Genomic DNA, 26,530 nt, shown 5'->3' on the forward strand with positions numbered 1-26,530 from the left:
GACTGAGACCCGTGCCAGGACTACGGTCTTGGCGAACATTATACATACATACATACATACTTCTGGTTAGTGTGACTTTGTCAATGGTCCAAGTCGGACCGAAACATCGTCGTATGCTTCTCTCTTTCATGTGCGGGTTATTTGTGTATCTCCTACTATCGTATCCATCCAAGTCACATAGAACCCGAACGTTTCGCCCACATCTCGCCATGCTGGACCTGCTACTCCTATCACCACTCAACGCCTGACTGTCCTCTGAAAGGGAAAAAGTACTGCACAAACTGCGGTAAAGACGGCCATGACTTCAAGGAATGTTCTACTACCACTACCTCTCCTACCTGCCTCAACTGCAAGGGTACTCACCACACCCTTGCAGCAAAATGCCCTCTACGTAAAGAAGTCCTGTCTAAGAAAATCATTGAAGAAACCAAAAAGAACAACCCTAAATCGCCAACATACGCCGCCATTGCAAAAATTCAATCAGATACTACCGAACTCCTTCAAGCTACACAACAATCATCTCCACCCAGCCAGTCCCTCTCTGCTCTTCCTGACGCTGCTCCATCCAAGGTGCTATACTGTATGATGTATGCTCACCTTACTAATGCTGCAAACCCTGGCTCATTCAACACAACAATCAATGAACTGTTTCGCCTTAACAACATGCCAAACTTCAACTTTCCAGACTCGCCACCATCACAAGACCTCCTCAAGCTAATTCCAGACATTGTTAACTTCACCTCAACCCCTGGTCCTACTCGTATCTCTGACCAAGACTCTACTCCAGAACCAACTCCACCGTCTACTGCCACCTTTCACCACCCACCACCAGCCCAACAAACCTCAACCGACCAACACTCCCTGCTTCTTCTCAACACAGTCACAGAAGACTAAATAGAATCAGAACATTATGAACAACCCTCGGACAACGACGAAGTAGTAGTCGAAGAAGTAACCGAAGAAGAAACCACAGGCAACCGTTACCTAAGCCAAGCCTTTAATGGGTTTCTAACCTTCTACACCACCCCCAACCTCCCAACCGCAATGAGCGCAGCTGATATGCTCCACTTAATGAAAGAAGGAGCTGTTAAGTACACCTGCACCAAACCTCACCAAATTCCTTTTGAAAACGCACTATCTTACCTCGTGACGAATCTGAACTGCTCCATCCTCAGAATGCAACTATTCCACATGTCCAAGAGAGACTTCAAAAGACTCAAGAGTGGCTCCATCACCAGCGAAGAGTAGCCAAACACACAACACACAACGTGAGCCTCCCGACACCTGACGTCCAAACCAGCTCTTCACCTCAGCCTGAAGCATATCAGCCAGCGAGCACTGTCTGCAGTCTGCTCTCCTATGTCATCAACTTGACCTCTCTACACTGCCTCGCAGTGCCACTCAGCTGGGTTTAGCCCTGGCTCTTTCATCTACAACTCAAGACCTTCCTCTCACGGAGGAGTGAACATCGCTATTAGGCCGTGCGGACGTGCTGCACAGTAGCTCCTGATTGAGTTGGCTTTTGCGCAGTGTTGACGTGTACTTAGCTCTGTGAAGACCTGTTTGCGCGCTCTCTACGAATTGAAGCAAGATGCCCTCCATCGAGCAACTTTACCAACAGCTTAAAGAAGAATTGAGGATGGCAAAGGTGGAGATTCGGCGACTGACCGAGGAAAACAAGATGATTCGTAGTAGTCCTCCTGTTTTGAGTCCTCAGGTCAAGAAGGGAAACTGGTCAGTGGCTGGACAGCAGGGAACGAAGTTGATGATCAAGAGGACGAATGGAAAGGTAGAAACGATGAAGAAGAAAGAGACTGCCGTGGAAACTGTTGTGGAAACATCTAATACATTCTCAGTGCTACCCGACGAATGTGAGTCGACTACTGGGAACAACACGACGAACGACACCAAGGAAGGTAAGAATATTGTTGTTGTTGGGGATAGCCAAGTTAGGTATATGGATACGGCGTTCTGCTTGAAGGACAGGAGTAGGAGACAGAGAGTTTGCTTTCCTGGGGCTGGGATGGAAGATATTGTTAGCCGTCTGGATGACATCATGAGAGGTAATGGGAGCAATCCTATTATCTGTCTCAGTGCTGGAGGCAACGATGTTGGCAGACGTTGGAGTGAAGACCTGATTAGCAGGTATAGGTCAGCAATAGAAATAATTAGGAGTAAGGGTGGGAACCCTGTCATATGTGGTATTTTGCCAAGGAGAGGAGTTGGAAATGAATGGTTGTCCAGGGCAATTGGTGTCAATTGCTGGCTGGACAAATACTGTAAGGAAAATGCGGTAACATTCATTGACAACTGGGACCTCTTCTATGGCAGAAATGACATGTATGCCAGGGATGGGGTTCACTTATCTAGGTCTGGGGTGGTAGCACTGGCAACTGCAGTGGAGGGAGCAGTTAGGACTTTAAACTAGGAATAGTTAGTGGTATGGGTTTTGGCAGGAAAACAGTGAAGTCCCAGTGTAGTAATATTACGAGTTCTAGGGGAACTAGTAATAAGCAGAACGAGATAGATATTGAAAAGCCAGGGACTTTGGGTGATAAGGACAGTAATAGGTTTAGTAGAAAAACAGAAATGAGCAGGAAGGGTAAAGAGAAAGGAGAGTCTTTCAAATGTTTATTATGCTAATTGCTGTAGTGCCAGAAATAAGATGGACGAGTTGAGATTAGTTGCTAGTGCAGGTAACATTGATGTATTTGCCTTAACTGAGACGTGGTTTAATTCAAAAAGTCGGGACATGCCTGCGGAATATCATATTCAGGGTTTTAAATTGTTCCAAGTAGATAGAAGTATCGGGAAGGGGGGTGGGGTGGCATTGTATGTCCGAGATCGCTTGAACTGTTGCATAAAAACGGGTATTAAGTCTGAAGTAACACAGAGTCTGTTTGGATAGAATTTTCAGAGGGGCATGAAAAACTGATTTTAGGAGTGATATACCGTCCCCCAAACTTAGATAGGGACCAAGGGAGACTACTATGGGAGGAAATTGTTAAGGTCACAAGGCACGATAATGTAGTAATTCTAGGAGACTTTAACTTTAGTCATATTGATTGGAATTTCTTGACTGGGAATTTAGAATCATACGACTTCTTAGAAGTAGTTCAGGATTGTTTTTGAAGCAGTTTGTGACAGAACCTACAAGGGGAAATAACCTGCTTGACTTAGTTATGGAAAACAATGAATCCCTTGTTAATAATTTAGAAATTTCAGAGGAATTGGGTGCTAGCGACCACAAATCAATTACATTTAGCATTAAATGGAAGTACGATAGTACAGATAACTCAGTAACAGTCCCAGATTTTCGCTTAGCAGATTACGATGGGCTTAGAGAACACTTACCATCTGTTGACTGGGGTAACAAAGTGAGCTATCAATATGACAGTTTTCTGAACACTATACATGCTGCTCAAAGAACGTTTATCCCATATAAAGAAATTAGATCAAATAGAAATGACCCAAAATGGATGAATAATAGGCTCAAATATCTACTAGGGCATAAGAAAGGAATTTATAGGCGTATCAAAAGAGGTGAGGGTCATCTTATGAATCAGTATATTGACATTAAGAGGGACATTGAAAAGGGGATAAGAAAAGCTAAAAGGGACTATGAAATTAAAGTTGCTAGGGATTCTAAAACTAACCCAAAAAGTTTTTTCCAGGTCTATAGAACAAAAGTTAGAGATAAGATAGGACCCCTTAAAAATAACTATGGGCACCTTACTGACAAAGAGAATGAAATGTGCTCGATTTTTAATAATTATTTTCTCTCAGTTTTTACACAGGAAGACACTAACAATATTCCAGTAATTAATTTTTATAGTGGGCTAGAAGAGGATGAATTATGTAACATCACAGTCACTAATGAAATGTGAAAGTTAAGACACATGTGCAACATCTGGATATCTTTATTGTAGACGTTTCGCCATCTAGTGGCTTTATCAATACAGATTCTAGGACATAATAGGAAGACAGTAGAACTATATACAAAAGATGAGGTAATCAGTCCCTCGGCCTTGGATGCTGTGAACACTAACTCCAAGGCCGAGGGACTGATTACCTCATCTTTTGTATATAGTTCTACTGTCTTCCTATTATGTCCTAGAATCTGTATTGATAAAGCCACTAGATGGCGAAACGTCTACAATAAAGATATCCAGATGTTGCACATGTGTCTTAACTTTCATATTGTCGGTATTTTATACCTTTCTTGCACTAATGAAATGGTTGTGAAGCAGATAGACAGACTGAAGCAAAGTAAGTCGCCGGGTCCTGATGAGGTTTTTTCAAGGGTTCTTAAGGAATGCAAAATGGAACTCTGTGAACCATTAACTAATATTTTTAATTTATCTCTTCAAACAGGTGTAGTGTCTGATATGTGGAAGATGGCTAATGTAATTCCTATTTTTAAAACAGGGGACAAGTCGTTACCGTCAAATTACTGCCCAATAAGCCTGACCTCAATTGTAGGCAAATTACTAGAGTCAATTATATCTGAGATTATAAGAAGCCATCTCGATAAGCACAGCTTGATTAATGATACTCAGCATGGATTCACAAGAGGCCGGTCTTGTCTAACTAATTTATTAACTTTCTTCAGTAAAGCTTTTGAGGCTGTTGACCACGATAAAGAATTTGATATTATTTACTTAGATTTTAGTAAGGCTTTTGATAGAGTTCCGCATCATAGACTGTTAAGGAAAGTGGCAGCTCATGGCATTGGGGGAAAAGTGCTCTCGTGGACAAGTCATGGCTCACTGACAGGAAGCAGAGAGTGTCCATAAATGGGGTTAAATCCGAGTGGGGATCTGTAACAAGTGGCGTTCCACAGGGATCAGTCTTGGGCCCGTTGTTGTTTATAATAAATATCAATGATCTTGATGAGGGAATTACTAGTGATATGAGCAAATTCGCCGATGACACAAAGATAGGTAGGATAATTGATTCAAACGTAGATGTTATGGAACTTCAGGAGGATTTAAACAAACTCTATTCTTGGTCAGAAAAGTGGCAGATGCAGTTCAATGTAGATAAATGCAAGGTTCTGAAGCTCGGGAGTGCCCATAACCCTAGTACTTATAAGTTAAATGATGTAGAACTTAGCCATACAGATTGCGAAAAGGACTTGGGGGTTTTGGTGAGCAGCAACCTTAAACCAAGACAGCAATGCCTATGTGTACGTAGTAAGGCAAATAGATTACTGGAATTTAAATTAATACATAGCATTAGAAATCTTCCTTATGAAGAAAGATTGAAGACTCTTAAGTTACATTCAATTGTTAGACGAAGAATGAGGGGAGACCTGATCGAAGTGTATAAGTGGAAGATAGGTATTAATAAAAGGGATATTAATAAGGTCTTGAGGATGTCTCTCCAAGAGATAACCCGCAGTAATGGATTTAAATTAGATAAGTTTAGATTTAGAAAGGACATAGGAAAGTATTGGTTTGGAAATAGGGTAGTTGATGAGTGGAACAGTCTACCTAGTTGGGTTATTGAGGCTGGGACTTTGGGTAGTTTCAAATTTAGGTTGGATAAGTACATGAGTGGGAGGGGTTGGATTTGAGTGGGACTTTCACATCAGAGCTTATTTCTTGGGTGGCATTGAAAATTGGGTTGGGCAAATGTTTTGTTAGTGGGATGAATTGTAAAGGACCTGCCTAGTATGGGCCAACAGGCCTCCTGCAGTGTGCCTCCTTTCTTATGTTCTTATGTATTCTTCGTTTGTCCAAACTTCCCCACTCACCCACCGGAGTCCCAACAGAAGAGCCTGCTATATGTGTTCTCAGTGTCTGTCCCACGTTCGACTTAGCTGCTGGGTTAAGCCCTGGCTCTATTTCTACAACTAAGAACACTCCTCTCCAGCACTATTCTTCGTCTGTCCCGTCTTCTCCGCTCATCCCATTTGGGATCTTACCAACGATCTCGCCTCTCTGATTACCCCGTGTTGAGAGAGACTTTCCTCAGAGTGGTGGTTACTGGACCTTCGTCTTCACCATCAGGATTGGTGCGTCGGTGGCTGCCTACTCAAGGGCAGGAAGCCTCCCTCTGCACTCCTCTTGCTGTCTGAGGTCTCCACGCCTCAGACTGTACGTGTAGTCTACACGCCATACAGCCAGTGTTGCCTCTCCTCGCCGCTCACAGCCAGTGTTGCCTCTTTTCATCCAGTGGTGGTTACTGGACCTTCGTCTAGACCAGCAGGATTGGTGCGTCGGTGGCTGCCTACCCAAGGGCAGGAAGCTTCCCTCTGCACTCCTGTTGCTGTCTGAAGTCTCCATGCCTCAGCCTGTATGTGTGGTCTGCACTCCATACAGCCAGTGTTGCCTCTCCTCGCCGTTCAGGGCATACAGTGCTCCATCAAGCTACAGCTCACCTCCTCAGTGTCCTGTGCCTCCAGCGACGGACTCCACAAGAAAACTTTAAAGTTATAACCAGGCAAGTACGTGTGTCTACTTCACACGTACTTGCCTAGCCAATTATTCTCACAGATTTGGCCGCCACATCTAATTTAAGATGCCTTCAATGCCTTCCACTTCCTTCCCCCTTACCATTTCTCCTCTACCGCCAAAACCTGGCTCTACTCTGTCTACTCCTGCCTCTAAGGCCTACTCTGCCTCTACCTCTTCCAAACCCAATTCTTTCTCGCTTAACCTCAAATACTCTAAATCTGATCATGCCACTATCTGTCCTGGAAATTTATTGTACCAGATCACTGGCGCACCTCAGCTGAAAGTCTTTAAAACCAACTCAGGCTTCAAACTCCTTCTTGACAGACATTCCTATGAAACGTACACCTCAACCGAGACCAGACAAAAACTTCTCAATGCAGGCTTCACTATTATTTGGACTCCTGAGCACCGCGCCAAATGCACAGTGATCGCAAAACACGTAGACTATTCTCTCCTGATTGCCCATGACACAGACAAAGAAGACTTAATCAAAGACATTAGTACTAAGAACGAAGTCTCTGTTGACGATATTTACAGACCTGACGCCTCTACACTCTTTAATCAAGGAATCCTTGCCAAGACCATCCGCATTCCTACAAACACTCTTCATTCCAAACTTTCACCCCATCACACAATGTCTGAAATGCTACAAATTCAGCCACGACAAAATCTCATGCACTTCCACACAAATCTGCTCCAGATATTCAGCAACTGGCCACTTCTGGAACACTTGCAACCTCCCCCTTAAATGTTCTAACTGCGGTGGGTCACACACTGCAGTTGCAAATTCCTGCCCTTCTAGAAAAGACATTCTCTCCACCCTCAGAGCCAGCCAACCTCCCTCCCTCCCCAACCCCTTTCAGGCACCTCCCTCCCCTACCATACCTTCCTCTCCTGCCCCCAATGCCTAGGCTACTCCATGCACTTGGTCTACCTCTCCTATTCTACACACCTCAAACATCAACACAGACTACAAACACTTCTCCTTCTACACCTACACCCACACTAGACTACAAAACTAACTGCCAACTCGCCACTGCTTCCCACTCTGCGATGGTAATCTCTCAAGCTTACCAATAAGACTACTCACATGTCCTTAACCTAAACTTGTCTGCAAACAATATTCCCTCTTTAATTATCCCTCCTTCCTGCTTCTCTTCTAAGCCCCCTGCACCCTCTCCCTCCTCCCTCTCTCCCCCCCCCCACTTTCTACACCCATCAGCTCTCCTTCTCTCTTACCCCTCTGCACTACTTCTACCCCTCCCACCAACACCCCTACTGCTGCTGCTAATACCACCCCTCCCCCCACCTCCTTACCCACTTCCTCATCCCAAACCAAAACTTCCACTTCCTCATCCATTACCATAGCTTCCACTTTCTCATCCCCTACCAAAGCTTCCACTTCCTCTGCATCTACCTTCGCCCACTCCTCCACCACAACCAAAACTTCATCCAGGTCCAACTTCACCTCCTCCAGACAAAATCCACTCAAACCTAAACCTGCCCCAACTTCTGACAGACAGACAAAAGAACATAAAAACAGATCCATCTCTTCCTTCCCCTCCAGGAAACAGGTCCGTAACACCTACAAACACACATCCACTGATGGCACCACTATCACGGGCTTTAATCCAAACTCCTCCCCCGACATTAACTTTGCTTTGACGAAACCATTAAATCATGTTTAAAGTGATTCAATTCAATGTACGTTCTTACTTTACAATTAGACACCTACTGGCCGAGCTCCTTGAAGCAGAGAGGCCAGATACTGTTTTGCTAAACAGTACCTGCCTCAAAACCCCTCAATGTATCCGCCATAATGGTTATACTGCACTTCAGTCCCCCGATGATCCCCACGATGGGGTTGCCATCCTTGTCAAATCCAACATAAAACACGAATTTCTCCCAATTTCTTTTATTCACCAACACTGTCTTGCAGTCAGAATACACACCCACCTTGGCCTCTTTATCTTTTTCACCACCTATGCTCGCCAAAACACTATTCTCAACATACACGACCTCTCCTTAGTCTTCAACTACACCAACACACCAACATACCTACTAGCTGACATGAATGCCAAACACACCGCCTTTCATCACACCAGTAACAACCAACTTGGTCACCAATTACTCAACTTCACAAACCATAAACACCTAATTCATCTCGGCCCAGACTTCAACACCTTCTACAACCACACGGGCCAAAGCAAACCAGACATCATTCTGGCAAACCGAACCAACTCTCTACTTCAACATTACATCTCACCTGGCCCTATTACAGGCTCTGATCACATCCCAGTCATCTTACACATCTCCTCCAACCCTATCATCATTCCAACCGCACCTTCCTTCTACAAGAACGTTGACTGGGATGCTTTCAAATAACACATAGACAATATTAACCTCACCTAAGACTACAACAACAAACCTATCTCTGACATCAATACTCAACTTGATCTCATCCAAGACACCATTACACAAGCAGTCAACACAGCAATACCAAAGAAAACTCACACCACTCGTTATTCCTTCAAACCCTCAATCAGAACAAGAAGACTAATTATCTGCTACCACACCCGCTTCCTCTACAACACACATAGATTTAATCAAGTCCGATTAGATCACACTTACCTCAGAAACAACATTTCACACAGCCTAGACGAAGACCACAACAATCACTGGTCACAACTCATACAACAAGCAGACAAACAGCGTATTAAAAACACTAAAGCCTTCTGGAACTTTATCAAAAAACTCAGAGGCACAACTCCCACCGACAAATTCAAACACATTACCCACAACAACACACACATCTCAGACCCACAGGCTGCTACCAACATCTTCAAACACATCTGGGAGAACATCTTCCATCCTCACCTACCTCACCCTAACGTTATTCAACACATTCAGAACATAGAACACTGGAACACTGCACACACACAAGAAACAACACCAGATAGCCACATACATCTAGACACTCTCACCTCCTCCCAAGAACTCGACACTCCTTTCACCAACACAGACATTAAAACACTCCTCAGACACCTTCCTCCCAAGGCTCCTGGTGCCTCTGGCCTAAACCATATTATCCTAAAACACCTTCTTGACTCTATCATTACTGCCTACACAAACCTCCTCAATGCCTCCCTTGCCTCTGGATACTTCCCTTCCCTCTTCAAAGCTGCTACTGCTATTCTCCTTCCTAAACCAAAAAAAGACCACTCTGATCCTAGAAACTATCGCTCTATCAGCCTCCTCGAAACTTTAGGAAAACTCTTTGAAAAACTCATCAATCATCGCCTTCGCAGATACCTGGAACACAACTCTCTACTTCCTGATGGCCAGTTTGGCTTCAGAACACACAGATCCACACAGGATGCCATTAACATCATTCTCAACTACATCCACATAAACACAAATCAAAGAAACAGGACAGCCCTGGTTGCAAAAGACGTTGAAAAAGCTTTTGACACTGTCTGGCACGAAGGGCTCAAGTACAAACTCTGCACTAACTTCAACCTGCCTCTCACTACTCGTAAACTCCTCTGCAACTTCCTAGATGGCCGTACCATGAGAATAAAATTCCAAGGCTGTTACTCTGACTACTTCACACTAAATGCTGGAGTACCCCAGGGATCTGTCCTCTCCCCTACCCTTTACATTTTATACATTAACGACATTCCAACGCCTGTATACCAAAACTCCATCACACTAGCCTATGCAGACATCACTAGCCAATACAGATGCACTCACACACAAAACACAAAATGAGGTCGTCAGGATAGCCACCTGGGAACAAAAATGGAGGATCAAAACCAATGCAGCTAAATCCAGCATTACATATTTTAACTACAGGAAACGTGATCCTCCATTACCTGTCGAGCTCAGAACAGCTGACACCCGCACTTACATCCCCATCACACAATCTGTCACTGTCCTTGGCGTTAATCTTGACTTTCTTCCTCTCTTACACGGACACATTCACTCAAGACGTGCAATAGCTAGTAAGGCCCTTGCGGGCCTCTACAAGCTGAAACATGCCTCCCAACGCACCAAACTACACCTCTACAAATCCCTAATACGTCCTCTGATAACTTACTCTCCTCTAGCCCTCTCTCTTGCAGCTAAAACGAACTTACTTAAACTGCAGCATGTCCAGAACAAGGCGCTGCACTGGGTGCTTGATGTCAGATGGGAAGACTTCGCCACAAGCGAATCTCTCCATGCCCAATTAGACATCCCTGCGCTGAATCTGTACTGGAAGACGCTCAGTGACAGACAGATAGGCAAACTTGAGACATGACATGACTACTGGACCTCTCTCCTTGACGAAGACATTCGCAGACCCTCAAACCAACACAACCTTTTCTACTCCTTGCATGATCCTGCTCCTAACCCTATTTACAAATAACCTTGGATTCTCTGACAGGTACCTTCTCTGACCCGCTTTCGTCTTAGCTTTAGGGTTAAGACATGGCTCAATTTTACACTCCTTTCTAGCGCTAATCTTTGCCTGTCCCGTCCTTCATACTCACTCCACCAGAGTCCCAATAGAAGAGCCTGAATTTCTCTTCTCAATATCTGTCCCACGATCGCCTTCACTGCTGGGTTAAGGGAGCGCTAGAGCAAATTTTGTAGCTCTTTTGTTTACTGTCCGATTTCCTCCAATTTTGGTGCACAAGACAAATTGTTTTCACTATTTCTTGAAAATATTTATCAAAAATATACCTCTGGGGAAATTATTTAATTTCCGAAGCTATAGTGCCTAATAAGTGTTTAATGTGCTGATTTGGGTCAAAATGTATTTGTATTTTGAATAGAACCAACCGGGTTCGCCCTGCGCCTGCACGGATGTGCGGGGGGGACAGGTCGACTCAGGGCATGGGTGGGCAGCAGTGTTTTGAATGTAGTGAGGAGGCTGTGAAAACATGGGATCAGGAAATTGGCATTCACAGCGGCCTAAGGATTAACATAGGCCTCACTTCCTAATAGGAAGTGTCGTAACTGTTCCTGATGAAGAGTGAGGGAACATGATTTACCTGACCACTGTAATACAGTAGTAAAATGAGTGGATAATAGTAGGACCGGGGGTGACAGGTGCGCCACCATGGAATGTGTCCAGGGGAAATTACCCCGTGAGTTAATCATCACTCATCGGTCTCAGATCTTAATGGAGTGTCCTCTAATGTGTATAATAATTATGAAACGTTAAATCGTCTTGTGAATGGTAATGTAATCAGTGATAATAACATTAAGTTAAGAGAATGCGGGAAGTGAAATAAATCGCCCTGCTCCGAGTGAACGCGTGGTTCTCGTCCCGAGGATAGCAAAGTTTTATGGAATCACGACTTCTAAACCGGGACAAACCAACGGATACCTCGTCCTGCTGGAATAAGAACTGTGTCGGTGTAGCAGGACATCGAAATGAGATGGTGAATGGAGGAAATAATGAGCATCAATCACCCACAGTTAAGTAACCTTTCTAGTTATAGCAGACTGATACTGGCCAGTTAGGTATGTTTTAATTGGATAGGTTATGGGTGATCCAGCTACATCAAGTGACCACCAGAGAATATCTGGTAAGTGGTGTGATTATATACAAATGTTTTTCCTTGATGGATGTATCCAAGTGTAACCTACCCCCCCCCCTTCATTCAGTTAAACTAATATAATCTATACAGTCCACAAATAATCAGTAGCGCCATACTTGAGGTTGCTATCCAATTTATTCTGGTCTCGGATAGATATGGATAAGATTGTGAGGGTCGAGGGGCCACCAGAGGTGGTTAAGTTTTCTCACATGTCTACACGGGGTGACTACGGTAAACAATATAGTTGTTGTCTCCCAAGGAGATTACTCGTATGCATGCAATGTTGAGGTATGTACAAGTAATCACCCCTATAAAATTTTCCATAACCTCAAACAACAACTGAGAAAAGACTGATTTACTGAAAATGCCCTTGTGCCCAAATTTATTCTTATATGGGACTACGTAAGGTTGTTTTGACACTTGGTGCTGAGAGAACAATACTTATACTAATTTACCCCAGAATCTTCCCTCTAAATAACTTATCTTTATTTCACAAAAAAATAAAGTTTGTTAGTTCCTCGAAGTTGCAAAAAAATCTGCCCTTTACTCCCACATAACTCCGAAAGTATTTGGAATATTTCCAAAAATGAAATGGGGGAAAATAGAGAAATCATTATTCTACAATTTCTGTGAATATTATTCCATTTAATTAGGTAATAAAGGAAGAATTATGGACTTTAGGTGAATAAGTTACTTGCGAGATATCGGCCTGGAGCGCCGGCCGGCCCCCGTCTCAAAAAAAAAAAAAAAAATCGCGAAAATCGCGTTTGTTTGGGTGTATTTCTTAGTAAATTGATGTTCTAGTGTAATTATCCTCTTCAAAACACCGTTTTCTATTACAAGACCAAAGAATACGACATGGAGAGGAGTAACTCATTATTATCGAAATATTCCCGATAATTTCTCGCCATATTATGGCCCTAAAAGATACCTGAGCCTATTATTCATCCATTTGGTGTCATTTCTATTCGATCTAATTTCCTTATATGAGATAAATGTCCTTTGGGAAGCATGTATAGTGTTCAGAAAACTGTCATACTGATAGCTCTCTTCGTTATTCCAAGGTTCAAGGTTCAAGGTTCAAGGTTCTCTGACCTGAGGGTTGGTGAGGATGGGAAGGAAGAGGGAGGGGAGGGCTGGAAAAATGGAAGAGGTTGGGAGGGTGGAGTAGGAGGTGGGGTTGCAGAGGTGAGTGGCCCGTCCACTCTGGAGCATGATGTGCAGAGTTACTGCAGGAAGTTGTGTTGGAGCGAGATGTGCTGGTGGCATCAGTGTCGGTAGAGTAGGGCTGGTACTCAGGTGCCCGGCAGGAGATGGCTGGTGGTGCCCAGGAAAACAGGGTCGTTTTGGAGCCACACCCCAGCTTTAGCTAAACAGCAAAGTGCTGGGGAACTTCAGCTTGGTGGTGGTTGGTTATGCACATGATCCGCTGCTGACTGCATTGAATCTTGTTCTGGAGATGTGTAGCACGTTGATGGGGGAGGTGGAATCAAATGTGTGGTTGTTGAGTTGGTGTATTATCTCTTTGAGGGTAATTGGTCTTTCGTGGCAGGTGAATTTTGCAGTGTTGTCTTGGAGTCGTTGAATGAGTTCTTCGCGAGGCATTGCATTGCTGAATTGCTTCGTGGTGTAGAACGTGACTCCTCTGTACTTGAGGGGTGGTGGGGTAGGTGGAGGAGATGAGGAAGGTGGAGAAGGCGGTGGTGGAGGTGAGGAAGGTGGAGTGGATGGCAGAGCTTGGTTGGTCGTGGTGGTTGTGGGAGTGGCTGGAGGTGGGCTCTCATTGGTGGGATTCTGCTGTGGTTCAGAAGTCACCTTCAAGAGCATAACTTGATAAATGAATCTCAGCATGGATTCACGAGAGGTCGTTCCTGCCTGACAAACTTACTGACGTTCTTCAATAGAGCATTTGAGGCAGTTGACAGTGATAAGGAATATGATATTGTTTATTTGGATTTTAGTAAAGCCTTCGATAGAGTACCTCACAAGAGACTCTTAAGAAAAGTGGCAGCTCATGGTATAGGAGGTAAAGTTCTAGCATGGATTGAGGCATGGCTTACCAATAGAAAGCAGAGAGTTACCATTAATGGAGTGAAATCTGAATGGGGATTAGTCACTAGTGGCGTTCCACAAGGATCAGTTTTAGGCCCTCTCTTGTTCATAATTTACATTAATGACCTTGATGAAGGGATTACGAGTGACATTCAAATTCAAATTCAAAGTTTATTCTCTATAAGGATTACAATGCTGAGTTTACAGAAATTTTGTTATTGTTTGGTTTACATGTAGTAAAATTGTGATTACAGAGTGTACCACTAGAACGCTTAGCATGGCTAGGCATTTCGGGCATACTTAGTTTTATTCTTAATTGTAAAATATTACAAATTATGAGGTAAGTTGGTATTATGGCTAAGTGACTAAATACTAGTTTGTGAGTTTAGCAATGTGAATGCTTTTGTTTTGGCACAGTATATAGTTTCAGTATTGGAGTATCACAGGATTCATTATTTTAAGACTGAGATTAATATTTCTGTTTATGGTCAAATGAGTGAGCGAGTGTAAGTGTGAACCTCCAGGTGGTATTCGTGTAGTTAGTTGACGGGGTGTATCAGGGAGATAAGATGTTTTCTAATGGTAGTTTTGAAGGTGATGAATGTGTCTGCAGTTCTAGAGTTCTCAGGTAGGGTATTCCAGATTTTAGGGCCTTTGACATACATTGAATTTTTGTAAAGGTTTAGTCGGACACGGGGAATGTCGTAGAGATGTTTGTTTCTGGTGTTATGCCTGTGGGTTCTGTCACAACTATCAAGAAAGCGTTTTAGGTCAAGGTTGATATTAGAGTTTAAGGCCCTGTAGATATAGATTGCACAGTAGTAAGTGTGGATGTACTGAACTGGGAGTAAGTTTAGATCTTTGAAGAGTGGGGGGGTGTGCTGCCAGGGATGGGATTTAGTGATTATTCTTACTGCAGCTTTTTGTTGGGTTATTATTGGCTTTAGGTGTGTTGCTGCAGTTGATCCCCATGCACAAATAGCATAGGTGAGGTATGGATAAATAAGTGAGTGGTATAGTGTGAGAAGGGCATTTTGCGGCACGTAGTATAGTATCTTGGAGAGGATCCCAACCGTTTTGGATACTTTTTTGGCTATGGTGGCCTGGTGGTTAACGCTCTCGCTTCACACGGTGAGGGCCTGGGTTCGATTCCCAGCCAGAGTAGAAACATTGGACGTGTTTCTTTCCACCTGTTGTCTATGTTCCCCATCAGTAAAATGGGTACCTGGGTGTTAGTCGACTGGTGTGGGTCGCATCCTTGGACACTGACCTAAGGAGGCCTGGTCACAGACCGGGCCGAGGGGGCTTTGACCCCCGGAACTCTCTCCAGATAAACTCCAGATATATGCTGGATATGGGTGCTGAAATTCAGGTTGTTGTCAAGGTATAAGCCTAGGAATTTTCCCCCATTATTTCTGGTAATTAGAGTGTTGTCAATCTTAATGTTAATTTGTGCATCTCCTGCTCTGCTACCAAACATAATATAGTAAGTTTTGTCAGTGTTAAGCGTAAGTTTATTGGCTGTCATCCAAGTCGATATTTTAATCAGCTCCTCATTCACAATGGTGTTGAGGGTGGCAAGATTAGGGTGAGAGATGACATAAGTCGTGTCATCAGCAAAGAGAATGGGTTTCAGGTGTTGGGATACGTTTGGAAGGTCATTGATGTATATGAGGAAGAGCAGGGGACCAAGGACACTTCCCTGCGGAACTCCAGTATCAAGTGGCCGTGTTGCTGATGCTGTGTCTTTAATGGTGACGTACTGATACCTATTAGTAATGTAAGATTTGAAATAAGCAAGCGCATGGCCTCTTATACCGTAGTGGTCAAGTTTGTGGAGTAGGATTTCGTGGTTCATTGTGTCAAAAGCTTTTCTTAGGTCAATAAAAATTCCTAGTGGATATTCCTTATTTTCCAATGCTGTGTAAAGCAGATCTAGCATTTTTATGATTGCATCATTAGTGCTTTTATTTTTCCTGAATCCAAACTGGCAGGGGTTGAGTATGTTTTGAGCCGTTATAAATGAATACAGTCTCCTGTGCACGAGTTTCTCAAAGATTTTGGATAGCAATGGTAAGTTAGATATTGGCCTATAGTTGTTTAAGTCTGTAGGGTCACCACCTTTATGTATTGGTGTAACCCTTGCCATCTTGAGTAGTTTCGGGAAGGTGCTAGTCTCTATTGACTTGTTAAAAAGTAATGAAATAGCATGCGAAAGGACATGGGCCGCTCGCTTGTACAGTAATGGTGGGACATGAGACAGATTCCCCGAGTTATTTTTAAGTGACTTTATGATCTCAATGACTTCCGTGGGCTCAGTTGGTGCAAGATAGAAGGAATTAGGGAAATTTCCATCTAGGTAGTCCCCGGCATGGGCATTGGTATGTGGGATTTTACTGGCGAGATTAGATCCTATGTTTGAGAAGAAGTCGTTTATCTTGTTAGCTGTGTCAGTGGGATGTAGTGGTGTTTCATTAGGTTTAGTTAGGACAATATTCTTGGTTTTTCTCAGTTTGTGGGTCCCTAGAATCTGAGAGAGTGTTTTCCAGGTCTTTTTTATATCTCCTCTAGTGTCTGTAAATCTACTGGAGTAGTATAGTTGTTTGGCTTTTTTTATTACTTTGGTGAGAGCTGATGAATAGTGTTTAAGAGTATCTTTGTGTATTAAGCCCTGTCTATATTGCTTTTCATATTGGTGTTTCTTGTCAATGGATTTCAGAATGGTGCTGGTTAGCCATGGGCAACCAAGCCGTTTGTTTGTGATCTGTTTTGTTTTTATAGGACAATGTTTGTTGTATAGTCTAAGTAATTTGTTAAGAAAGATGTCTGTCCAATCATCAATACCATTGGCCTTGGAGAATTCTGTAGGCCAATCAACAGTCTCTAGGTCAGCTGTGAACTTCCTTACTGAGGCCTCGTCATGGAGTCTAAATGAGACTTTGTTGTATTCAAGTGGTGGTTTTCTAATGTTTGTCAGGAGGAAGGTAGGGTAGTGGTCTGTAGTGCTATCTGTGATTATCCCTGATTTAAGGGGGGCTAGTATATTGGTCCATATGTGGTCTATTATGGTTGCACTTGTCTCAGTGAGCCTGGTTGGTTTAGTTATTGTTGGTATGAGAAGTGTGTTGTTCATATTGTTGATGAAATCAGTTACAGGCTGATCATCTAGTAAGCCAAGGTTGATGTTGAAGTCTCCAGCTAAGAGAAGGTGGTGCTTATTCATTTGTCTGTTTGTTATTAGTGACTTTAATTTCTCACTGAAATTTGGGATGTTTGTGTGAGGTATCCGGTAAATGGCACCGATTGTTATAGGCGTCTTAAGGTTTTTTACAGTAAAATTAGCAAAAAATGTATTCCCCATATTCATCACTAAAGCAAGTGGTGCTAAGACAAGATAATTGGTTAGAGTAATAGATTGCAATACCACCCCCAACTTGGTTTGTTCTGCAGTTGTGAATTGCTGTGTATCCTGGTAGAGGGTAGATATCTATTGTGTCTTACTTAAGCCAGGTCTCAGTAAGAATAATGCAGGAGAAGGGTGTCTTTAGTGATTCAAGGAGTGCTAGGAGGTCATCATAGTGTTTGCTTAAGGACCTGATGTTGTAGTTAAGTACTGATAGACTTTTAGCATTGTTTAGGATAGTGGTGGCTTGTGATGCTGTGTAATAAAGGCAGTTACTTTCCAATAGGTTTTGATTGGGTGTCAGGTTATGGAGGTTTAGATCAGGGTCAACGTGATCAATCATCTTCTAGGTTTAAAATTATGGTTATTTATATCCTGAGTTGTGTGTTGAGTTCTACTACTGATATCTGTAGTGGTTGGAAGTTTGGACAAGTATATAGCTAGAGTATTTTGGTCATGTAGGGTATAGTCACTACTACACATAATGAAGTTGATGTTGTCTGTGTGTTGTGCTGGAATGAACTAAAGTACAACTAGGTATAAACTAGTAATATAAAAATACAAATTAAAAATAGAACAAGACTCTCACTTGTAATTGCACTAAGGTCTAATAATGACTTTTGTGGAGTCTATGTTTTGAGCTAGAGTGAGCTAAAGTACAATAGGTTTAAATAATAATATAAAAGTACAAATTAAAAATAGCACTAGTCTCTCACTAGTAATTGCACTATGGTCTAATATAGTGAATTTGGTATTGACTATGTCTTGAGGTAGAATGAGCTATGGTACAACTGAATTTAATCTAATAATATAAAAATACAAATTAAAAGTAACACCAGTCTCTCACTAGTAATTGTGCTATGGTCTAATATAGTGAATTTGGTATTGACTATGTATTGAGCTAGAAAGAGCTATAGTACAACAACTTTAGTCTAAAAATATAAAAATACAAATTACAAATAGCACCAGTCTCTCACTAGTAATTGCACTATGGTCTAGTATAGTGAGTTTGGTATTGACTATGTATTGAGCTAGAATGAGCTAGAGTAAAACTGTGATTAATCTAATAATATAATAAAGGAACAAGACTCTCAATTGTAATTGCACTAAGGTCTTATATAAGTTGTTTACAAGAATTAGAGTGTAATTAGATTTAAATTGACAGGATAAAATACACAAATTAAGGTAGCAAAATAATAATAATAATAAAAAAGAATTGATAAAAATAAAAATGGCAATGACTTGGTTATAATATGCTAGTAAGATGGTAGACAGGATAATATAAAAGTTGTAGTTGAAAATACTAGGTTAAAAAAGTATGGAATAAAAATGGTCAGTAAAAGAAGTTTACAATAAGTTTGATCAATATAGTTTAAAGTAAAATTGGGCAATAATAGGGATTTAGAATAAAATTGGGCAATTGAGTATTTTTTAAAGTGAGGTAGAATTACTGAAGACAAGTTATGGTTAGTTTATAAAAAAATAAGATGGAACAGTGATGTGGTAAGTTGTAAAAAAGGAGATAGATTCTGTAGATATTTAATACAATTAAGACTATGAGGTAGAATGGTCGTTGAGTACAACAATGACAATTAAAAGTAGTTGGAGTATTAGAATTTTAGGGGGGCACAAATTTATGACAATATAACACTAACGGTGGACTATGGGTATTATCTGCACTTTACTGTGATTCTGTTAGTCCAGCCTCACTTAGGAATGTTTTAAGGTCATGTTCTGTGGAGATGAAGTATCTCTTTCCAGTGGGCTGTTTCCTAACTGCTATTTTTCCATCCCTCACAAAGCACTGGTGGATTTTTTGGGCATAGCGCAGTTTTCTTAGCCGATAAAGAATAAGTTTGCTGATGATACAAAGATAGGCAGTATAATTCACTCTGAGGAGGATATCAATGAACTCCACGACGATTTGGACAAATTAATGTCTTGGTCTGTAAAATGGCAGATGAAGTTCAATGTGGATAAGTGTAAGGTACTTGCCCTTGGTAATGAAAATAACCATCGAAGCTATAATCTAGGTGAAGTAGAGCTTGATCATACAGAATGTGTAAAGGACTTGGGAGTCATGGTAAGCAGAAATCTAAAGCCAAGACAGCAGTGCCTTAGTGTGCTCAACAAGGCCAACAGATTACTTGGATTTATCTCAAGAAGTATAAGTAACAGAAGTCCAAAAGTTATTTTACAGCTCTATTCATCACTAGAGAGGCCTCATTTAGATAATGCTGCTCAGTTTTGGTCCCCTTACTACAGGATGGATATAGACTCATTAGAGAACATACAGAGAAGAATGACTCAAATGATTTACTGTGTAAGGAACCTCCCATATGAAGATAGACTTAAAGCCTTAAATCTCCACTCTCTGGAGAGGCGTAGAATGAGGGGAGATATCATTGAAGTGTATAAGTTGATGACAGGCATAAACAAGGGAGATATTAATAAAGTACTGAGGGTGTCGAACCAGGTAAGAACCAGAAATAATGGATATAAGTTGGATAAATTTAGATTTAGAAAGGACATAGGTAAGTACTGGTTTTCTAACAGAGTTGTAGATGCGTGGAACAGTCTTCCCAGTGGGGTGATAGAGGCTAGGACCTTGGGTATAGCTTTAAGAAGAGATTGGACAAATATATGAGTGGGAGGGGCTGGGTTTGATTGGTGTCATGGGGTACGGGAGTTATTTCTTGGGTAGCATTAGGTAGATGTCGTTTTGATAAGGACCTGCCTCGTATGGGCCAGTAGGCCTTCTGCAGTGTTCCTACATTCTTATGTTCTTATGTTCTTATGTTCAAATCAAGCAGGTTATTTTCCCATTTAGGCTCTGTCACAAACTGCTTCCAAAAAAATCCTGAACTACTTCTAAGAAATCGTTAGATTCTAAATTCCCAGTCATGAAATTCCAATCAATCAGACCAAAGTTGAAGTCCCCTAGAATTACTACATTATCGTGCCTTGTGGCCTTAATAATTTCCTCCCATAGTAGTCTCCCTTGGTCCCTATCTAAGTTTGGGGGACGGCATATCACACCTAAAATCAATTTTTCATGTCGCTCTGAGAATTCTATCCAAACAGACTCTGTATGTGTTATTTCAGATTTTATGCCCTTTTTTATGCAACAGTTCAAGCGATCTCGGGCATACAATGCCAGCCCACCCCCTTCCCGATACTTCTATCTAAGGAAACATGAACACATATGCAGTTTAATGTGATCCTTTGTTGACAACGTTTCGCCTACACAGTGGGCATTTTCGAGTCACAAACAGATCTGTTAGGTAAGACACATATACCATTTTATTGTTCACAAACAGATCTACCTGGGGTGAGCGAACGAACGAACGAAAGTTCAGGTAAGATCCCAAATGGGATGAGCGGGGAAGACGGGACAGACGAAGAATAGTGCTGGAGAGGAGTGTTTTTAGTCGTAGAAATAGAGCCATGGCTTAATTTCATTGCTATCCTCCTCAGAATGAATCATACGGCCTATCTTTGTATCATCAGCAAACTTGCTCATGTCACTCGTAATCCCTTCATCAAGGACATTAATGTAAATTATGAACAAGAGAGGGCCTAAAACTGATCCTTGTGGAAAGCCACTAGTAACTAAGCCCCATTCTGATTTGAACCCATTAATGGAAACTCTGCTTTCTATTTGTAAGCCATGCCTCTATCCATGCTAGAACTTTACCTCCTATACCATGAGCTGCCACTTTTCTTAAGAGTCTCTTGTGAGACTCTTAATGTTCAAATGTTCTACTGAAGAACGCCAGTAAGTTTGTCAGGCAGGAACGACCTCTCGTAAACCCATGCTGAGATTCATTTATCAAGTTATGCTCTTCAAGGTGACTTCTGATAATGTCAGCTATAATTGATTCTAGTAATTTGCCAACTATAGATGTCAGGCTTATTGGACGGTAATTTGAAGGAGTGGACTTATCCCCTGATTTGAATATAGGAGCCACATTGGCCATCTTCCACAACTCTGGCACAACACCAGAAGGGTGGACATTGAAACATTTTTTAATGGCTGACAAATTCCATCTTGATTTTATACCGGAAAAAATCCGGGGCCCGGGGGGTTATTTTGAGTTTGTCTATCTGTTTGATAACCATGTCCCTCGTGACAGTAATATTAGTCAATTTGAATTTATCAGGAACTAAATAATTGTTAATTTCTGGAATCTCAGTTATGTCTTCCTGTGTAAAAATTTAAAAAAAGTCATTAAATATGGAACACATTTCCAGTTCGTTATCCATCAGCTGTCCATTCCCAATTTTCAGAGGTCGTACTTTTTCCTTCACCTTCGTCCTATACACTTGAAAGAACCCCTTTGGATTAGTCTTTGATTCATTAGCAACTCTAATTTCATAGTCACGTTTAGCCTTTCTAACCCCCTTTTTTACTTCTCTTTTAAGCTGAACATATTGGTCAGTAAGGTTAACCTCTCCCCTTCTGATGCGCCTATAAATTTCCATTTTCTCCCCTATTAAATGCTTTAACCTCCTGTTAACCCATTTGGGATCTTTATTATCAGGTCTAATTTCTCTCTGGGGAATGTATATACTCTGAGCACGGTGTACATTATTTAGAAAAGAATCATAAAAGCAGATCCCTTCGTAATCATAAGTATGATCATCGTCAATAGAATCATTAGCTAGATAACCCCAGTCAAGTTTTGACAGGTGTTCCCTAAGTCCATTATAATCGGCAGAACGAGAATCAGGGATTTTTACTGTATTATCATTATTCCTGTATTCCCAGTTAATGGTAAAAGTGATGGATTTGTGATCACTTGCGCCAAGCTCTTCAGTGATCTCCTGATTATTAAAAAGTGTTTCCTTATTTGACAAGACTAGGTCTAGCAAATTATTTCCCCAGGTAGGCTCTGTTACACACTGCTTCAGAAAACAGTCTTGAACTGTTTCCATAAAGTCACTGGACTCCAGATTACCGGTCAAAGAATTCCAGTCTATTTGACTAAAGTTAAAATCCCCTACAATCACTTTGTTATTGTGTCTAGAAGTTCTAACTATTTCGTCCCAAAGAAGTCCCCTTCTATCGTGATCCAAGCCTGGAGATCGGTATATTACACCTAGAATTAGCTTTTCTTTACCTTCTTCAAACTCTACCCAAACAGATTCTGTTACTGTTCCATCTATTTTTATACCTGTTTTTATGCAACAGTTAATATTTTCTCGAACATAAAATGCAACTCCTCCCCCCTTCCCAAAACATCTATCCACATGGAACAACTTAAACCCTTGAATATTACACTCAGCAGTCATATCCCGACTCTTTAAATCATACCACTTTTCAGTTAATGCAATGACATCGAAGTTCCCAGCACATGCTATTAAACGCAGTTCATTAATCTTATTTCTTGCACTTCGACTTCTGCACATTTTTCCTATTCATCTTTGTTATTACACAATTTCTGAAATTATCATTACCCAGAGTTACTCCATGACAGTTACTATTAAGATTCTTAATATCAGAGCATAAGTCAATATATCCATACTCATTTTTTATCATTTCTAACCCTAATCCAAGTTTAAAGTCCTAACAACCCCCTCAACTGAGCTAGCAAGAAAACCCACACCTGCCCTGGATAAGTGAACCCCATCCCTGGCATGCATGTCATTTCGGCCATAGAAGTTGTCCCAGTTGTCAATGAATGGTACTGCATTATCCTTACAGTGTTTATCCAGCCAGCAATTAATACCAATTGCTCTGGACAACCATTCATTACCAACACCCCTTCTTGGCAAAATGCCACATATAACAGGGCGCCCCCCTTCTTCCTAATTATGTCTATTGCTGTCTTGAACCTTCTAAGTCCTCACTTCTGCGCTTGCCTACATCATTGCCTCCAGCACTGAGGCAGAAGATGGGATTGATCCCATTACCGTTCATGATGTTGTCAAGCCGGCTAACAATGTCCTCCATCCCAGCCCCAGGAAAGCAAACTCTCTGTCTTCTACTCCTGTCCTTCAAGCAGAAAGCCCTATCCATATATATTCACCTCGTCCTGTTCTACATAATTTACATCTGGAATTTCGCTAGTATCTTCCTGGGTAATAACTGAGAGGAAGTATGTATTGAAAATTTCACACATACCCTTATCACTGTCAGTGATCTGACCTGAGTTACTTTTAAGTGGGCCTATCTTGTCCCTAATCTTACTTCTGTATGCCCGAAAGAATCCTTTTGGGTTAGTCTTCGAATCCCTTGCGACTGTAGCCACATAATCCCTTTTTGCTTTTTTTACTACTCTCTTTAATTGAATATATTGACTTCTTAATTGCCCATCCCCTCTTTTGATATGCCTATATATGCCTCTCTTTTCACCAATGAGGTGTTTTAGCCATTGTTCATCCATTTGGGATCATTTTTGTTAGATCTAATTTCCCTACTCGGAACAAAAGTTGACTGAACAGCCAGAACTATGCTCTGAAAAATGTCATATTGGCAACCAACACCAGATACCTGACCCATAGTCAGATCATCCCAATTAGCCCACCCAGGTAATTTTTCAGTCCCATGAAATTGGCCAAGCAGAAGTCTGGGACAGAGACTTGATTTACAGCTCACTGGGTAATTCCATAATATATTGAAACTAAGTGGTTTGTGATCACTTTCCCCAAGCTCATCATTAACCTCAAGATTATTAATTAGTGATTCTTTGTTGGCAAGAGCCAAGTCAAGAAGATTGTTTCCTCTAGTTGATTCTGTCACAAACTGTTTTAAAAAGCAATCCTGAACTGTATCAAGAAAATCACTAGACTCAAGATTTCCTGTCAAATTGTTCCAATCAATTTGTCTCAAGTTAAAATCTCCCATTAACACAACATTTTCATATCTAGATGCCTTATGAATTTCGTCCCATAGCAGCTTACTGCTCTCTCTATCAAGGTTTGGGGGCCTATAAATCACACCCAAAATTAATTTTTCATACCCCTCGAGAAACTGTAGCCAAACAGATTCTGTGTTCGATGTTTCTAATCTTATATCATATTTAGCACAACAATTTTAATTATCTCTGACATACATCGCTACTCCACCACCCTTCCTGTTGACCCTATCAGTGTGGAATAGTTTATAACCCTTTATGCTGCATTCAGAAGGCATTTCTCTATCCTTCAAGTTGAACCAGGTCTCAGTTATAACAATAATATCTATATTACCTACACTAGCGAGTAATCTTAGCTCCTATATTTTATTTCTTAGAATCTTACTTTTTGTATAGTAAGCCTTAAGGGAGCTAGTCACTCGTTGCCCTCTACTATCTCTCTTTTTTCGTTGATCAATTGCTTTGCCTTTACTAGCAACTTTATTTTGAATGTCTTTCAAACATATCCCTGAGATATCATAGTAATATCTGTAGTTTCCAACAATAATGCTGCAAACCATACCCCGGCTGGGATTGAACCCGCGGTCAGAGAGTCTCAAAACTCCAGCCCGTCGCGTTAGCCACTAGACCAGCTAGCCACAATAAGATTCGTCCAACTAGGTATATTTCTACACCATAGGAAGGTTAGCACAGGCACCACTGTGACCACAAATGCAAGTTTTTACAGACGAATCTCCAGCTAGCGTGGCCGTGACGAACTCTAGCTCAAGTCCCTTCACTGCCGTCAACATGACTCACGAAATCGTAATGACACGATTGCAAACAAACCCAGCCGGGGTATGGTTTGTTTGCAATCGTGTCATTATGATTTCGTGAGTCAATAATGCTGCAGCCTGATTGCTGCTCACAAACACCCATACCTCTATAATCTATCAGTTTAAAGTCTTAGACAAGTCATCAATTACCCCCTCAATCGAATTGGCTAATGTAACCACTCAAACCTCAGAGAGATGAACACCATTCCTTGCATACATATCATGTTTGCCATAGAATTTGTCCCAGTTATCAATGAATGGGATTGCAAGTTCCTTGCAGTACATGTCTAGCCAGCAATTTATACCAATTGCCCTAGACATCCATTCATTGCCCACTCCCCTTCTAGGCAAGATGCTACATATGATAGGGATCTCTTATCCAGCAGCTCCTCTCTCCTGTCCTTCCCAATGTCATTACCCCCAGCACTAAGACATATAATGGGCTTGTTCCCATTACCTGCCATAATATTATCCAACCTGCTGACTATTTCACCATCACCAGCTCCTGGGAGGCACGCTGTCTGACTGACTTTTCCATCTCTGTTACAAAAAGCACAGTCCATATATCTTACCTGAGAGTCTCCCACAATCAGAATATTCTTACCTTGATTAGCAGGGGAGTCAGAGGTACCTTTAGCCTCACTAGCCATTGAAGTACACTCATCTTGGAGAACAGAGAATCGATTTCCTATATTCACATCTTCTTTATTGACCCTCCTTATCTTCCTTCTTCCTGAACTGTGAACCACTAGCCACTTAAAGCAGCTGCCATTCTCACTGGTGGTAGCCATTTCCTCCTTACCAGCACCAACTATCTCACACTCACTCCCATACCTATCTAGGCGAAGCTTCAGCCTCCCATTTTCCTCCTGGAGAAGTAGAACCTCCTTCAACTCTTTAACCTGAGATTCTACAACACTACAGCAAGCCATGGTGCTCGGTAACACCCCACACTAATACCCAGACAGCTCAGAAGAGGTATGACCACACGTGACCACTGACCTCAGCATAAGTACTGAACCGGTCAACACAATCCATTGCAGTGACTGTGACAAGATATACTTCGATGAAACTGCACGTACAGTGCAAAGATGTCTTAATAAACATGTCAATGCATGCAGAAACCACAATTTGAACAGAGCAGGTGTACAGGAACTCCACCAACCATTGAATGATATTCAGTGGCTTTCACCAAGTTATCAAAAAATTTTGCAGACGTAAATGTCTTGAAGAATCTTTATTCGCCATTTCAGACACGATTCCACAAAATATCGTCATGCCTGACATATTAGCAAGAGTTGTCTGAACAATGAACCTGCCACTACTTAGTAACCAAAAGTTGCTGTAT

At 41.7% G+C, this 26,530-nt stretch overlaps 1 protein-coding gene across 2 annotated transcripts in view; it reads left to right on the top strand.

Moving 5' to 3' along the window:
* LOC128689515 (urocanate hydratase) overlaps nt 1–26,530 on the top strand; it is a 296,064-nt gene that overhangs the window by 83,818 nt on the left and 185,716 nt on the right. The gene's annotated exons all lie outside the window — the stretch shown is intronic.

This window comes from Cherax quadricarinatus, chromosome 18, assembly GCF_038502225.1.
Source record: "Cherax quadricarinatus isolate ZL_2023a chromosome 18, ASM3850222v1, whole genome shotgun sequence".
NCBI lineage: Eukaryota > Metazoa > Arthropoda > Malacostraca > Decapoda > Parastacidae > Cherax > Cherax quadricarinatus.